Source organism: Megascapheus bottae, chromosome 7 (genome assembly GCF_031878675.1).
Source record: "Megascapheus bottae isolate mThoBot1 chromosome 7, mThoBot2.hap1, whole genome shotgun sequence".
Classification (NCBI taxonomy): Eukaryota; Metazoa; Chordata; class Mammalia; order Rodentia; family Geomyidae; genus Megascapheus; species Megascapheus bottae.
The window spans coordinates 48,390,480-48,409,165 of NC_143515.1; positions in this window are offsets into that span (position 1 = coordinate 48,390,480).

Below are 18,686 nucleotides of genomic sequence, written 5' to 3' on the forward strand. Positions count from 1 at the left end.
GTGGGGATGAATTCTGAAGATGACAGGAGCAGAAACTGAAAGGGGTAAATGGATATTTGAAGTAATACTCATCACACACACACACACACACACACACACACACACACACACACACACACACCTTCCCTCCTGTTCAAGGAGCTGCAGAGAGAAGAGTATAACTGGAGCAGAACAGGCAAACCAGAAGAAAAGGAAAGAAACTCTCAATAGGCCAAGGTTAGAGAGTGACTTTGTAGAATATTGTTAAAAACTTTGATCGGAATCAGCTCAGATATTCCGCTTATCTAAATGTTTGAAATATTACTGTGGGTAATAAATTGTAAATGGGGTAATATGTGTTGATTCAAAGGCTCAGTATTTAGGGCAGAAAGAGGAAAAACATTCAAGGGGCTGTTCCATAATCTACATGGGATATCTAATTGGGATTCGTAAAGGGGTTGAAATTCTATGAAGTGCTAAGATTTTGGAAATATTTTGAAAGTATTATCAGCAAGATTTTATCAATAAATTGGATGTAGGATAGGAAATAAGGAGACTAGAATTATAGAACTGCATTTGCTGGAATTTGTAAAAGTGAGGGAAGCAGTACTTAGAGGAAATCAAGAATTTGGTTTGGGACAAAACAAGTTTGAGATGAGATTTAGGTATCAAATGATGATGCCTGGAATTCAGGTGACAGTTCAAAGTTAGTTATTTTAAATTTGAAAGCCATTTGTTGAGACTGAGACAAGCTAAGATCACTGTGGAAAGAGATGTAGACAGAGAACATGGGTTGATGGCTCACACCTGGAATCGTAGCTACAAAGGAAAAAGAAGCAACCCACCCTGAGATAAAAACAAACCACATGCTAATTGAAAGGACCTCCAGAATATTGAAACAAAAGCCATATAACGAATGATTGTTGTCCTTAATGTACTATGTTGTCTCTCATCTCCTTTGCTGTCCCTTGGTTATCTCATATTGTTATAGTATCTCACTTTTTTATCTGATATATTGAATTTATTTGTAAAAAAAAAACAACAACAAAAAAACAAACCCATGCAAAATGAATGGGGATGTGGCTCAAGTGGTAGAGTACTTGTCGGACACGCCTAACACACCCACACAATGCAGAGACCAGAAGAATCTCAGCATTTGAAGAATCAAGAAGTGAGGATGAAGAAGAAGCGAGTATGTTAAGGAAGAAATTACAGTTGTTGTGTGAGGGAGATAAAGAAAAGATGTCTTAGAAGGTAAACATCTGAGTTCTGTCATAGCAAGTCACAAAAAAAGCTTTGCCACTGTTAAAAATACAGATTGCAATATACTTGTGAATAACATTTATTTAAAAGCAGTACCAGGAATATTTAAATGTTCAAATAGCAAAAAAGATGATCAAAATCTTATAGAGTATTTATATGTTCTCTAATTTGTACATTAAAAAACCCCAAACATACACTAGATTTGAGAACATAGGTATACTCATAAAATATACTTCAAGAATATATTCAAATTATGAGATTAGAGATAGAAAAATTACAATGTCTCAATGCAGATATATTTTTTTATTCTTCCATTAAAGAACTGTATGTTCGCAAACTTTCCTGTATATTGGAGTTTAGAGGTTTTTATTTTGTTTTCCTGTGAGGCATAATCTAGGCTTTTAGATAGTCTTAGTTGAATTTGGAAAATAATAGATCAGCGATGTTTTAAAATGTTACAGTATTGATGTCAGAGTGATGCCAGAGTCAGGGACCACTGTCTTGTCAGAGATTATACCAAATGTTGGTGTATATTTCTCTTCAAGTCAAATATACATTCATTGTTTGAACAAGGAATTTAGTTATGAAATATGACTTTCAGTGCATTGTCTTTAATAATAATGTTAGATATGTAGACTGGAGGTTTGAAAATATTGGAGCAGTTATTTTGTTAGTGAAGATAGAGTAGTAAATCGAATTTGATGTCAGTTTGTCAGTTCTTATCAGCAGGCTCTGGATTGATAAGGCAATCTAAGAGGGGCCTAATTAGGGGCTGTAAGGAAAGCTGAACCTAATATTAATCATGGTAATCCTGCTTTCATTTAACTTGCTAAGAATAATTTTTGATGTTTCATTGCAAGGAACATTTTCATCACATTAAAATTTAAAGAGATTATTTTTTTCTCATCACAAACTAAGGACCACACTTTTGAAAAGGTCAATCTACTTTCTAATATCCCTGAATATATATATATATATATATATTCAGAACAGTGTGTCCTAGTCTTATTCATCAGTACACAAATATTTGCCAATTAATCTCATAAGTGTCACAACTCTAGAAAAATACAACTACATCTAACAAGACTCCCTTGAAACACATCATTTTGATTCTTTGCTGTAGGATAACTAGAGAGATTTTAATATGTAAAAATAAATCTAAGCAAAATTAATCCTGTTATTGACTTGAAATTTTTCTCATGTTTCACAGTGTCCTTCTATAAAGTGGACTGGGCATGAGTAACTTTAAGAACTATTTGCACAAGGTAGGCAGATCTAATGCTAAAATTGACTTCTCTCATCTTGCCACCACTAAGACCATAGTCTTATTTTTTGTTATTTAGGTATTATAACTTTCTATACTGAAGACTTAAAAATCTAAAGAAACATTTTATTTTAGAGCTGTCTAATAAAAACAGAAACTAAGATGTGTTAAGCATTGATAAACTGTGGAGCTGAAGAACCGGGCGGCAAATAAAGAAGTCAAAAGAGACCTAGCTGACCTTAATAAAAGTGTGACCATTTATATCAAAACTTGATACAATTCAATATGTCAGTGTGCAAGTGCAACGTATTTTTGTCAGTACCAGTGTCATGCATTTCGTCATTTACAGATATCTCTGTCTCTATCTGTCTCTCTTTCTCTCTCTGTCTGTCTCTGTCTTTCTCTCTCTCTCTCTCTCTATATATATATACATACATACATACTTATATACCAAATTTAGATCTGATTACACGTATGGGAACCAAACAAAATGTATCCTTTGTTACTCTGAGCCTGACTTACTACAATTAATGAATTGACATGTTGAAGTGAAACCCCTTATACAACTACAAGTTTTTGAAGGAGAAAGGAAGAAAGTCTGGGTAGTAGCACTTTATAGTACAGTGCTCTCCTAAGAAGAGCTTTTGATAAGGCTCAGGTAAGTCTTCTAGTTACTATTGCTGGAGAGAGTTTCTCCAAAATAGGCCTTTCCAACTTCTCTTAGTGGTTGGCAGCTGCTACAGGCAGTGTTGTCTTAGTACAGTACTCAGCAGTGAGTGTTTGAGGTTGCTGCAGGGACTTTTGATTCGTTATATTTCCTGCAGTAGAAATTAGAGACATATCCATACACACACACACACACACACACACACACACACACACACACACACACACACACACACATGCTCTGAGGGTGAAGATTAGCAGGTCTGAGTCTGTATGATTTATTCGTCTCACTTAAGACCTCAGGTTAAACAGTTGTAAAGCCTGGGAATTGCCTTGAATTCAGCTGTAAGAATCAGATCAGGGACCCTCACACTTAAAATTAACACTTAATCACATTTTAGTGCCTAGCTTTTATATTTATTATTTCTAGGATCAAAACCACATAGGAAACAATATATACTCCTATTTCTATATAATAGGAAGGAACTTTCCCCAAAAGAGACCATTAAGAAGGACTGAGAAGGTGCCAGACCCCAGGCTATGCGAGCTGAGCAGCTCTTCACAGAGCACTGATTCTCTCCCATTCCTCAAGCTCAGCAGCTAATGGAATATGCGCCTCCGAGGGGCAAGATTTATTCACGAAATGACTCTACAGAAAAAATGTATAAGGAGGGAAGTAGATCGTCTGTGAGGGTGATGAAATTTTTCATGCTCTGTTTGTGAAATGATTGGTGTTTTCTCCTACTCATCTGTGTGTTTTGGCTTCACTTTAAGATTATGAGGTATCTATCTACCTTTTTACGGAAGAAATTTAATGGTATTTAAAAGGGATAGAAAACATACCTGAAGTGATTTCTCTCTACTTTAACCGCAATCTTTGGCCGATTCTGCTGACACAAAATAAATGATGACATTATCGCAAGTGTCCAGTTGTTCAAGCGTTCTTTAGAGGTTTAGCGTACGGGCTGTGTGTTGGGGGCAGGGGGAAGTAAGTATAATGATGTCCTCAGTCTTGACTTTCAGTCCTGTTGTATTACTTTGACAACATCATATAGATACTTTGAGTCAGAAGTTTCTTATCTGATTGGATGAGCAAACTAAAATAAAAAGTCTCTAAGAATTTTACAACATGGTAGCTCTATATCCTGCTGTTACTCCTGTCATTCAGAATTTATTGTTGATATAAATATACATATATATTCATACATATATGCATTCTTAAAACAAAATCTATGATGGTTTTCTCTGTGGTAGTCATCAGCTAAGTGTATTTGAATTATGTCCACTTATATAAATACATGAAACCATACATACATACATTGATAATGAAATTGTCTTAGAATTGCAGAAATAATTTCCAATTATTCAATGAGGGCTTTTGGTAATAGTTTTCGGGAAAGAAAATGAGGTAAGGGACATTAGAGCTAGGGAAGATTTTAGTCTAGACTTGAAATAAAAGTCTTGCTGGTCCAGGTCTTGTAGTATAGTGCTTCGCTACCATGCACGAAGCCCTATGTTCAATTTCTTGGTAACACATACACAGAAAAAGATGCTAGCCATGCTTGGCAAAAACAAAAAATCTTGCTACTTTTCTTCTCCCTTCCTATATCTATTAGAATGCTTTAAAAATATAATTAATTTGTAATTAAAATGCCTTTGATATGGATGCAGAATCTTAAATATTCACCAAGTACTTGAATGGTTTCTTTTGTACATGAACACCTGATAATTGTTTGACTGATTCTAGTCTTCTATCTGTAATGTAGAGGAAGAAATTGAGGTTTAAATGTGACAGGGCACACTAAATGAGTAGAAATGATGAAATGTATCTAAATAGCTCGCATTTGAGTTTCAGTTGAAATAGCTGTGCTCATTCATTCATGTAAGTTTACGTAGCAGAACTATACTGAATGCTTACTTTGTATTTTGCTAACCAGCTTCTATAAATCATTTTCATACTTAAAATATTAATAATTCCTCAAAAGTTACAAGCATTTTATTTTTAAATATAAGGATACTATAGCTGAATAGCTTCAGTAACTTGCCTAGGTTCTGATCCCTGGTGTGCTGATGTTCTTACCTCAAAATTTCATAGAGTTTGACTCCAATTCATATTTTATCGCAAGCCAGGGCTTTATGGAGTGCCTGCAATATAAAAGGAAATTACAATGAAGCAGGAACATTTTACATATCTTATAAAGTTAAATTATTATTGGATTAAATTTATGAGTATATGTATCATGTATATGCACACAATCACATATAAACATGCACATATTCATATATATTTATACATATTTCACACATATTATATCACATGCACATACACGTAACATGTATGTGTTGCTCACATAATACAATATCTGGTTACATATGGGCATGTATATATGCACACCATGTAAGCAATAACGTATACACACACAACACATATGCCACATAGGGAATGAATATCATGTATGTACAGTATCACCTGGAAACTGAGACTCAGAAAGAATTGAACCTAGACCACAAATACTCCTATGTTCCATTTTTGAATAGGTTGTTTGACTCAGTTTTAGACTTGAAAGCTGTAACTAGCTCCTTGAAATGCATGTAAGTTTGGAACTGAGGATCTCTCCCTGCTGAAAGCCTGTGTCATCTGAGGCCGTTGGTTAATGTGTTGCTGCTGACTGTCTGTGAATCTCACTCCCTGTGCCGGACCTTTCACTCTTGCAGCCTGTGTGCTTTGGTCAAGTACCTAATTGAGAAATGCTTATTTCTTCACATTGCGTTTTGCTGCCCAAGACTAGTATTTGCTTAGCCTTTACATTATGCGAATGCTACTGTAGCTTTGTTTTCTTTGCTTTCTAGCCAGGACTGCTTTCGTTCTCTCAACTACATCTAACTCAATCCTGGAAGTACCTGGTTTTTATACTCACTGCAGCTCTTGGCTTCTTCAGGGATCATTTCAAAGTGCCAGATGATGCTAAGCAAATTAGTGATTTGATGCTGCTGAACCCAGGGCCACATAACATCTGTTTTATTTTTTTTTTTTACTTTTGCTATCACCTTTATTTCTTCAGTGTAGCTTGTGCCTATGATTCATTCTGTCATCGAAGAACATTTTCAGTGACCTGGAGCCTCTTGTCTTCTGTCAGTGTGCCTTTAAGTTGTTGTCTTGTCGCACCCTGGCCAGAAAAAACAAGCAAACAAACAAAAAAACCAACTGATTGAGGATCCAATAAAAAATATCTCTCAAGCCAGTGGCTGGTGGCTCATGCAAATCTTAGCTGCTCGGAAGCTGAGAGCTGAAGATCAGTGTTTGAATCCAGCTCAGGCAGGAGAGTCCATAAGACTCTCACCTCTAATTAATCACAGAAATAAGCCAAAATTAGAGCTGTGTATCAAATAGTAAACTGCTAGTCTTGAGGATAAAAAAGCTCAGAGACAGTACCCAGACCCTGAGTTTAAGCCCCTGTACTTCCTCCTCCCATATCTATCTATCTATCTATCTATCTATCTATCTATCTATCTATCTATCTATCATCTATCTATCTATCATCTATCTATCTACCTATCTATCAGCTATCTCTCTATCTATCTATCTAAATTTCTGCTATTTTTAAATTGTCATTTTCCTCCAAAGAGTTAAATAACAAAATTTGACAGAAAGGACACAAATGCTTCTATTATTAGTCTGAGAAAAAGAGGCAATTTTTTTGATAATCTACATCCTGATTAATACTACAGAATAAATTTATTAGGTATCTGATAAAATAAGTATATGCTAATGGAAGTATTATATGAGATATTTTTACTTACTTTTAAAATCTTTGGCCTGTAAGAATTAGGGAAGCTTAAACAAAACTTGAAAATGTGTCATCTCAATCTCATTTTCCATAAAATAATTGGCTTTCTTTGGCAATTTATTATTGGCCAATATGGTTATTTCATAAAGAACAGTAATGAAGAGAGGACCAAACTGGGTTTTAATTGTTCCATGTTACAGGCAGCATCTGAAGGCTGAATACTACACTATTTTTGAAGGAAAATCAAAGTAGAATAAAAAACAAATCAAAAGAATAACAGCCCAAATATCTAAAGCAGCAATGTGAAGAAAACTGGGAAGTTCACTGTGCTTTGTAGCTATCATTCTTGTCTTTCCAGTTCCCTGGCTTGTCTTGTAACAGTCTTCTTTGCTGAAAGCAGTGGCTCCTTCACTATTTCCACAAATTTACTAAGAGCAGAAGAAAAGCGTGGCATCCCATACCATTTTATATGTGCGTGCTCTAAGCCATTTTTATAGCTGTCATTTTGCAATCGTCCTAGAATCCAGGACAAGACAGAATTTATTATTTATTTACTGGGAAATATGGGTAAAGGTGTCCCAATGAAATAATCAGTAGAGCTCCACAGGACTGACCACCAGCCACACAACCATGATTTGTTTTCCTGATCAGAGATGACTGAGATAACCCCTGCCCAAACAGAGACTTTTTACCGCAGTGCACCTGTGATTTATCACTCATTCAAACCCCTCTCCCTTGTCCCCAATTGTTTGTCTATCTAAATGAAAGTCTCAGGTCTGTAGTATAATGAAGGATAAACATGGGCTAAATCACTTATCTTCATGTTATTGCCAGTGCCACATATTCCATCTCTTCTCTACCCTTCACGATCACCCTTACCTTGGTCAAGTAGGAGTGAAAGGGTGAATCTGACCTGTGGAATCCTGGGAGTATGAGCCTGGAACCCAAAACTCCAGTATGACTTCAAGGGATTTCCCTACTATTATCCATCAAGTCCACTCCATGCTGTGCCTTTGCTCCCATGTTTTTTTTTTTTTTTTCAGCTGAACTTCCCAGCCTGTGAATTTAAGTCACAAGAGCTGAGAAATGACAAGACCCCTTAACTTAGTCTCCAGCGTCCACTACTAGAACATTTCTATCCACAGTCCACAACTGAAGATTAGTTGTGTGTTTTTAGGAAGTAAATCAGATCTGATTTTCTGTCACTTTAGAATTTTTAAGATTTTTATTGCTTTTACTATGACATGTGAAGACCATCAAGGATTTCATTCTACTTGGCTTCCGCTCACTAGCTTCATAGTACATATTCAAACTTCACTCACCACCTTCATCATATTGAACCATATTTGTTTTGTTTTCTATTCTTCAGATACACCAAGCCCTTATCATCAGAGCATTTTAGCATTTGCTCATGTGTGTGTGTGTGTGTGTGTGTGTGTGTGTGTGTGTGTGTGTGTGTGTGTGTGTATGTGTGTGTGTGTGTGTTGTGATGCTTGAACTTAGGGCTTGGGCACTATCCTTGCGTTTTTTTGTTTTGTTTTTGCTTGAGGCTAGCATGCTATCACTTTGAGCATCAGCTCCATTTCTGGTTTTCTGGTGGTTAATTGGAAAGAGGAGTCTCACTAACTTTTCTGCCTTGGCTCACTTCAAACTACAATTCTAAGATCTTAGGTACGTGAGTATCTAGGATTAGAGGCATTGCTATAATTCAGGCTTTCTCATGTTTTTGCAGTCCTTTCTTTAACTCTTCAGTGAACTCACATTAGTGTTTTTTGTTGTTGTTGTTGTTGTTTTTTGTCACAGACCAATGGCAAAATAACGGCTCCTTCAAAGAGCACTCTGACCAGTGTATCAGTAGCAGTAACTGCTTCTGCTGCTTCTCTTCCTCATCTTTGTGTGTGTGTGTGTGTGTGTGTGTGTGTGTGTGTCTGTGTGTGTGTGTGTGTGTGTTTATTTTTTAATGTGTCAGTCCTGTGAATTGAATTCAGGGCATCAGAACTGTTCCTTAGCCTTTTCATGTATTAAGTGGTGTATTACCACTTAACCCACAGCTCCACTTCCATCTTTTTGGTGGTTAATTGGAGATAAAAATCTCAGCAAATAAGATGGTTGGGAAGGGGTGGGAGGAGGGACAAATTAAAATTAAAAAAGAGTCTCACAGACTTTCCTGCCCAGTCTGGCTTCAGATTTCTCTCCCTAGTTCTCACCTCCTGAATAGTTAGGATTACATGTGAATCACTCACACTAAGCTCCCAGCATTGACATCTTTATATCTACCACAGTAGTTTCTAAATTATATTACTTTTAAGTAGTTGTAGAAAGAAATTGCCATCCAACAATGCAGATCACATGCTTTTTATCATTTTTACTTATCTCCATCTATGATATGATGCATTCTGTAGATTTATTCTCTCAGCCTCTGTTGGATCCACCCTCCAGATACCCTTCATGTATATCAAACTCTTGGTAAACTGAGATTATACTTCTCAGACTCTTTTGCACTAGGATTCTAGATTGACATTGTATTGTAAGGAACATTTTGAAAGGTGATAAGAAGTTACCTTCCTGCTATGCCCATTGATAAATAAGTCCTAGAAATGAGAATAGCAGCACACTGTCAAAAAGGCAGAACTGTGTCAATATATGCTCTCCTGAATGGATGTCATGGGACTTTCAACTAATTCTGTGTTGTATTTCTCTGACTTGGTACCAAATCTCTTTTGCTTAAAAAGTATTTAGAGTTCTTCCTTAAATACACTAAAAGCTGGTCAATTACTCTTCAGTCATTACTCACCTTCTATCTTGATTTTTTATTTATTTACTTATTATTGGGGTAATGTATAGACAGGTTACAGTTATATTCATCAGATAGTAGATGCATTACTTCTCATACATTGATCCCCTTCTCATGTTTTCATCCCCAATTCTTTCTCCCACCTCCTCCCAATCATCTTGTTTTTCCCCCTGCCCTTTCCTATTTCAAATAAACAAATAAACATATATACAATATACTAGGTAACAAAGTCAGTTACTGTAACAATATGAGATTAACCAAAGGACAAAAAAGGAGAAGAGAAATAATATAGTACATTAAGAACAACAATCACACAAAATAAAGCTCTTGTTTCCATATCCAAGAGATCCGTTCATTTAGTCTCATCATATATGACCTTATGTATCTAGGTTTTGAGCTATTGTAATCTTCTGCTAGGAGAGTCCTAGATGTATACTAATTATTACAAATGAGAGAAACCATTGAGCCTATGCTCCTTTGGGTCTGGCTTACTTAACTTAATATGATTTTTTTCTAAGTCTTACCATTTCCTTACAAATGGTGCAATGTCATTCCTTCTGATAAAAGCATAGAATTCCATTCTATATAAGTACCACATCTTTTTGATTCAATCATCTACTTAGGGGCATCTGGTCTAGTTCCTTATGTTTGCTATGGTAAATAGGGCTACAATGTACATTGTTGTGCTAGTGGCTTTAGTATGTCCTTGTTTCTGGACATTTGGGCAAATGCCAAGTAGTGGAATTGCTGGGTCATAGGGGAGTCCTATGTTTAATCTTTTGAGGAACTGCCATACTGCTTTCCAGAGTGGCTGAATGAGTTTATACCCTCACCAACAGTGTAGTAGCAACCCCTCCTTGCCACATCCTAGCCAGCATCTATTGTTATTAGATTTTTTTGAACATGGCCATTCTCACTAGAGTGAGGTAGAACCTCAAAGCTGTTTGGATTTGCATTTCTTTTATGTCCAGAGATGTGGAGCACTTCATGTGTCTACCTCTTCAGAGAAGTCTCTCTTTAAGTCTTTAGCCCACTTTTTAATGGGATGGTTGTTTCTTTAAAGATTTATTTTGGAAAGATTCAATTTTTTAGCTATATATATATATATATCAGATATGAGGCCTTTATGTGTTGTGTAGCTAGTGAAGATTCTCCTACTCTGTGGGCTATTTAACTTGCTAGCTATGTCCTTTGCCATACAGAAACACTGCAGTTTAATGCAGTCCAATTTGTCCAAACTTTCTTTAATTTTTTATGTTTCTGAATGATTAAGAAAGATTCCACCTGTGCCAAGGAGACCTAATGTATCTCCTATTCCTTCTTGTAAAGTTTTCTGGGTATCTGCTTTTACCTCAAGGTCTTTGATCCATTTGGAATTAATCCTGGTCCAGGGTGACGTAGAATGATCCAACTTTAGTTTTCTGCAGGTACTTAACCAATTCTTCCAGCATCACTTGTTGAAGAAGCTGTCTTTCTTCCATTCTATTTTCTTTTGGTCTCCCTTATCAAAGATTAGGTGACCATAGGTCTGCCGGTTGATTTCTGAGTCTTCAGTTCTATTCCATTGGTCCTCAGGCCTGTTCTTGTGCCAGTACCAAGCTGATTTGGTGACTATAGCTCTGTAATTGAGTCTAAAGTTTGGTATTGAATTTCCTCCAGTCCTGTTCTTTCTGCTAAGGATTGCTTTTGCTCTGCAGGGTCTTTTATTATTCCATATGAAATCTGGATTTTCTTTTATTTCCTTAAAGAATGACATTGGGATATTGATGGCATTGAATTTGTAGATAGCCCTTGGCACGGTTGGCCTTTTCTTCTAATCCAGGAGCATGGGAGGTTTTTCCATTTCCTAAGTTCTGTTTCAATTTCCCCTTTCATCCCCTTCTAGCTTTACCCACAGCATAGGCTCCTGGAGGACAAACACATGTCTTATTCAACACCACATTGTTCCTCAATTCTAAATTATTCAGTTTGGCCTAATGATGACTGATTAAACACATGAGTGAGAAATTCAACAACAATAGACTAGCTTAATTCCCTCAGGAAACAGGTTGAAGGTGTCTATATCACAGCAGTTTTTTATTTGTTAGTTTTTGTAGTGTGTTTTCCTTGTACATACACAGTGTTAGGCAAAAGAACTGAAGAATCAAGAGAGTGATGCTCATATTTTCATTTTTCAAGATACATAAATGTTACCAGCTTCTGTTGAACGGGCCCTTATTTTTGGTACCAGTGAATCACAGTGAAAACAACTAAAAAGAATAAGATAGTTGAATAGCCTTCATCTACACCAATGGCTTTCAATATTGCTCTCAGGACAATCTGCATATTCCTCAGGATAAATAAAATCCTATTTCCTAAACTTGTGTTTCCTCTTTTCTATTCTGTCCTCTTTTTTTCTCAAAATAAGAATTAATATCACAGAACAGTCTGAGTTATGTAGATTGTATCATTCACAGAAATGAGTCAGCATTTTTTCACTAAGCAACTTTCTCTGCCATCAGAGAGCTTTAACAAATACTTCAGTCAAGTATTTTGAGATACTTGACTTTTTCCAGATAGAAAGCATCCCTCTGATCAAAATTATGTTGCTCTTCTCTCCCACCTGCAATACTCACTCAAGTCTCAAAGTCCTTCCTAACTTCTTGTCTCCTCCTCTGTATGTAAAATTGATGTGGAAGCCCACCAACAGCTACATTCTAAGACACTAGGTGCTGCTGCTGGTAAGGGATACTCTACGAAGCCTTTGTTAGCTTTTCTATTTCTTTCCTTTATTTTTCAAGTACTGTGTAACACCTAATGTGTATGCAGGTTACATGTGCATTTTTTTGCCAGTCATGGGATTTGAACTCAAGGCCTGGGCACTGTCCTTGGCCTTTCTCAAGGTTAGCACTCTATCCCTCTAGCCACAGCAGCACTTCCAGTTTTTTCTGTGTATGTATTATCAAGTAGTCAAACTCAGGGCTTTGTGTATGCTAGGCATGAACTCTACCACTAGGCCACCCTTCTAGCCAATTTATCAAACTAGCTCCTTAAAAAATGTGTAGGATGCCAACTGCCAATGGCTCATATCTACTATCTAGCTTTACTTAGGAGACTAAGATCTGATGATTGCACTTCAAAGCTAGCCCAGAGAAGGAAAGTCTGTGAAACTCTTGGCTCTTATCAAAAATCTGTAAGTGGAGCTGTGGCTCAAATAGTAGAGCACTAGTCCTGAGCAAAAGAAGCTGGATGAGATCACCTCAGCTTTGACTTCATGCGTAGGAACTGGCACAATAAAACAAAACAAACAAACAAACAAAAAGATAAACAAGCAGGTCTAGTGGCACACATCAATCATCCCCAGAGACACAAAAATGCATAAGCAGGAAGATCATAGTCCAAGATAGCCTGAACACAATATGAGACCATATCTTGAAAACAAATCATGCAAAAGAAACTTGAAGTAGAGCTAAAGTGGTAAGGCGCCTATTTAGCCAGCTGAGTTTAACCCTATACCATGAATAAAAAGTTATAAAAATAGAAGAGGAGAAGAGAGGATAAAAGGAGAAGAGAATAAGAGGGGAAAGAAAGGGAAAGGGAAGAAGGAGGAAGAGGAGGAGCAGGTACGATTGGAGATTGAAGGGTTGGTGGAAAGAAGAAAGAAAAAGAGAGAAGATAAAAGAAATTAAAAGAACAAAAAAATGTATTATTTCAAACACTATGTGTTAAAGTGCAAATCACTTTTCCCCTACATCACTTCTCTAAGCTTTAATCCAAAGAGCAGTTTTATCCAATAAAAACTGATTTCCTCATTGCTGCAGTTAAGTGTGGCGCCTGGCTTATGGAGTAGAGAGCTCATAGTCAGAAGACTGAGGTTGCCTCCTTCTACTGGCTTCAGTGAACTGACTGTAGTGCTTGTGTGATGTGCAGTATTTAACGGGCAAAGCCCTAAAGAGAAGCACGGGCTGCATGTTGATGAGAATAACTGCTCACCATTCACCCAGCACAGCCTACTCTTTCAAATCCTCTTTCATGTTATGACAAGAGAGAACTTAAGAACATGTGTTTAGGATTTCTCTTTCTGTTTATGTTGGAAGAAACAGAGAAAGGAAACTAACTAGGGGATTGAAATAAACCAAGAAACCAAAGAAAACAAGTGGCAGTCAAAGGAGTAAGGGGCAGAACCTAAAGCAGTACATTTTTCCAACAGGAATGAAATTTTTATCTTAGGTTCTTTGTTCAAAGGAAGCCAAACTAGAAGGTTGATTTGGCATTGAAGATAAGGAAGGAGAAATGGGAGAGACAAGTACTACTATTGGTACATATAATCCTTATTACAGACCCCGTGGGGATTTTTAAAATCAATTCTAATGACTTCCTTTTATGCTTTTGTCTTCCTTCCTTTCTTTCATTTTTTGGAATGAAGTTGGAGATTCCATGACTTGCACCCAACCTCCCCATTTTACAAAGAAAGGACAAAACAGCTCTTAAGAAATCAAAATGACTTTTCCAATTTGTACTTCCACCAATTCCTCTAAGTGCTGAAAATATAATGTAGGCTTCCTGAATTTATTTCCAGTATCCTTTTCTGCTCCTTTTCATTATAAGCAGCTCATATTTCTCTCTGGTGTTTCCTTATTCTTGCAAAACAACTGTACTAATCTTTTTTTTTAATTTGGCATTTGTATAAAATCACAACATTGGTAGGATATTTCTTTTAAACTTAAAAAAAAAGTCAGTATTAGCCAGGCACAGGTGGCTCACGCTTGTGATCCTAGCTACTCATAAGGTTGAGCTCTGAAGATTGCAGTTCAAAGCCAGCCCAAGCATGAACATCTATGAGTCTCTTATGGCCACTTAACCACCAAAAAACTGAAAGTGGCGCTGAGGCTCTAGCCTTGACACTTGAATTTTGTTACTCTATTTTCTCTCCTGAAAAATTTAGAGGTAGCCTAACTATAACTCAAATCAGAAAGTAAATACTTTATTATCTAACATAAGAAATATTTGATGTCTAGTATTGCTAGTGTGCAAAACAGAGAAAAAAAGCAATGTTGAAATATTTTTTAATTCATTGAATAGTTTTTGTAACTGACTTTTAATAACCAACATTTCTGGTAGAATTGAAGGATATGGGAAATTGGAAGAATGTGATATGTTAGTATGTTATGAGGGATCTTCATGTTTTTAGGGGAAAATGTTAGAAAACATTACTTTCTGAAATAGAAATTAGGTGAATAAAGAAAGAATCCTGATGTTAAAGAGAGAATCTTGATACTTCAGGTCAAACAATATTTCCACTAAAAATATACAAATAATTTAAACAACATATGTTCTGCTCTAGACAGAAATTGATCCAAAAGTGAATTAGTACCAAATTCCTCAGTATACATGTCATAACAGTGCCATAATAGCAAGAAAAATCACACTTTTTAAAATTCATAAAAATGGATTAATGTGTGAAAAGAAATGCTAGAAGGAATGAAGGAAATTATGTAATTTAGCCCATTCATTTGGTGAAGAACAAAATTAAGCCTAGAGAGTGAAATGTATCATACAGATGTTAATTGACTTACATAAATTTTGAAAAGTTACTTTCAAAATTTCAGCTACAAGCTAATTTAATACCCTCCCTTCCAACACTGGGTACCAAACAGTAGACAAAATAATTCTAGAAAGTTATAAATTCACTAGGAAGTGTCTACTGATCCATATGTGAAATGAACATTGTCTATAGATTTGGAAAAGAAACATCACTTAAATGTATACTTTATTATATATATATATATAGGATTTGCTGTAATTTATATAATACCTTATTTATTTATTTAGATATTTATTTAGCCAGTTGTGGAGCTTTAACTCAGGTCCTGAGCATTGTCCTTGGGCTTTCTCAAGGCTAGAGTCGTATCATTTACGACTTTTTCTCTGTACATGGTACTGAGGTATCAAACTTGGGTCTTTGTGCATGCTAGCTACCACTAGCCCAAACTCCTGGCCTCTCATACAATATTTTATAATTATTGTTGATTAAACAATCATTTCTCAACCTCTAAAGGATCAATCCATTTTCTAATCTGAGAATATTATCATTTGATATCTCTCAACATTTTTGATATTTGAAGAATTTATTATATTTTAGCATACTGAGAAATAATGTTCCACTACATGAATGAATTATATTTATCAAGTCAAGAGCTGATATTAAAATTTATCATGTAAGTTTTTGGGAAAATGACGGAAGCCTAGTAGGTTCTAGGCTGAATCATATTTTAAACACATTTGGAAAATTGCTTTGTTATCAAATCAGCATTGTGATAAAATTAATATTACTCTGTGTTGATATGAATTTTTTAAAGTCAAATGTTAAATTATATTTAATCAAATTCACATGACCTTATATTCAATATTTAATTTTCCAAATAAAACCTATTGGTGGCATATACTTTTTCTGTTCCTTGAATTCTCAGATATTTTAGAATATAAATATTTTGAATAGGCTGCCATTATTATACCATGTCAGAATAATTGAGGGGGAGGAGTTTTTAAAATTAGTTCTGTGTAGTGTTAAACTACATTCTCTCACTCTGATTCTAGGATTGTCCTAGGAGACCTCTAAATAGGAAAATGATTTAGCCCTTGGAACTTGGGTGGTCTCAAGCTTTCAAACACAAAGATACCTGGTGGGATATGACTTTTGCAAGATTTCACAGTGGCATCCAAGTCACTTCAAAGTAACCCATCACAAACTAAGTTTGACAAGAGTGGTAAGGTTTTTCAAAGGATTCCAATCACCTCAATTAACCAAGCCACAGGGATTCAAAATAAAGCAATTAACAAACTTAAATAACATGGCATGTTGGAATGCAATCACTATTTTGACTTTCAAAATTTTTTAAATCCTTGGTTTTTGAGTGAGATGCTGCTACCATGTTACTTGTAAAAAAAAAGAAAAGAAAAGAAATACCAATGGAACATAATACTAGTTCTTAAAGGCCTAAGAATTGTGTTTTCAACTTTGACTATTCTGATTGTGTCAAAATAGTTTAATTATATCTGCTTTTAAAGGTAGTTTAATTATATTTTCATGTAAATGGAGTTTCAAAAAGTGTTCCTGATATGATAATCGTTTTGTATAAGACTTTGTGGATCGCCTTAAGTGTAGAGAAGTTAAGGATAGGTTACCCTAAAGTAAGGCACCTTTACATTTGAAGGATCACAATATCCTCACATTTGAAATTGTGGAGAAATAGAAGGAGGTGAGGAAGCTATCCCAGGAAACATATATATATATTATGTTTATTTTACAGTCAGACTCCTTGTTTATTTAGTAGAATGTAAAATATGTTATCAAAAGTATATTTAATGAGTTATGAAAATAGGGAGAGGGCCTTGGGGCTAAAACATCATAGGTTACTTAGTAGCTATGTTATTTGGAAGTTACATTTTTTTTGTCTTGGCTTGTTGATTTTTCATTTTCTCCTGAAATACAATGTTATAACTACATCAACAGATTATCAGAATTATAAAGTATAATATATAAAATGGCAAACCAAGGATTACTTTAGAATATGGCTAGCTGGTTGTTACTTTTGGGTTTGGTTTTTCTTTTTAAAAAAATAATATAGAACGATAACCTACCAACATATAACTTCATAGGTCATTTTAATCAACAATGTCATACAATTTTAGTACTAAAAGGCATATTCAGAAACATTTATTCCCTGCTTGAATGCATGTGTAGATGTGTGTGGATGGTGTGGGTGTGTGCGCATATGTGTGTGTTTTATGTTGTTCCTGGGGCTTGAACTCAGACCCTGGATTCTATCCATGAGCATTTTTTTTTACTTAAGGCTAGTGCTCTACCACTTTAGCCACAGTTCTACTTTTAGCTTTTTTGATAGTTTATTGAATATGTGTCTCGTGGACTTTCCTGCCCTGGCTGACATTGAAATGTGATTTTCAGGCCTCAGCCTCCTCAGTAGCTAGGATTACAGGCATGAGACACCGATGTGTGACTCCTACTTTTAAAGAAAGAAGAATTCAGGCCTATATTAAGTAAATAAGTTCTGTGTCATGAATTTAAAACAAATTTCCTAAGGAACTGTGCATCCATTTTCCTTGCTTAATCCATATTAGTGATAGATTATAATACTGTCCTTATATTTTTTAAATTTTACAACAAATTTCATATCAAAATTTTATTATCTTGCTTCCTAAAGAAGATTATGTTGAAAAATTGTCAAACACTGACAGAAATAAAGAGCTGGCAGTTATAAAGATAAATTACATCAAAAATTTTCTCCGCTATAAAGAAAATTCTGGGTTCTATAGCACAATGAGAAGTTCTCTCAGTAATTGTATTCATTACATGAAGTAATATGTGACATTGATTTGTGTTACTACTAACAGGTTTGATGATTTAGTGATGTAGCTCAGTGGGAGAACTAACTAGCATGTGCCAAGGTACCCCCTGGGTTAACTTCTAGGACTACAGAAGAAGAAGAAAGAGGAGGAAGAGGAAGATAAGCAGACATTTTGGAAAATTTATTTATTTGCTTATCTATTTGTCAGTTATGGAACTTGACCTCTGGGCCTGGGCTTTGTCCCTGAGCCCTTCAGCTCCAGGCTACTGCCCTACCTCTTGTGCCTCAGTGCAACAGTGCAACTTCCAGTTTTCTGGTGATTAATTGGAGAGAGGAATCTAAAGGATTTTTAGTGCGGAGGCTGGCTTTGAACTTAGATCCTCAGATCTCAGCCTCCTGAAGAGTTAGAATTACAGGCATGAGCCACCGCACCCAACTTTTTGTTTGTTTGTTTGTTTGTTTATTTATTTATTTTGCCAGTCCTGGGCTTGAACTCAGGGTCTGAGCACTGTCCTTTGACTTTCTCAAGGCCAGAGCTCTACCACTTGAGCTTCAGCACCACTTCTAGCTTTTTTCTATGTATGTGG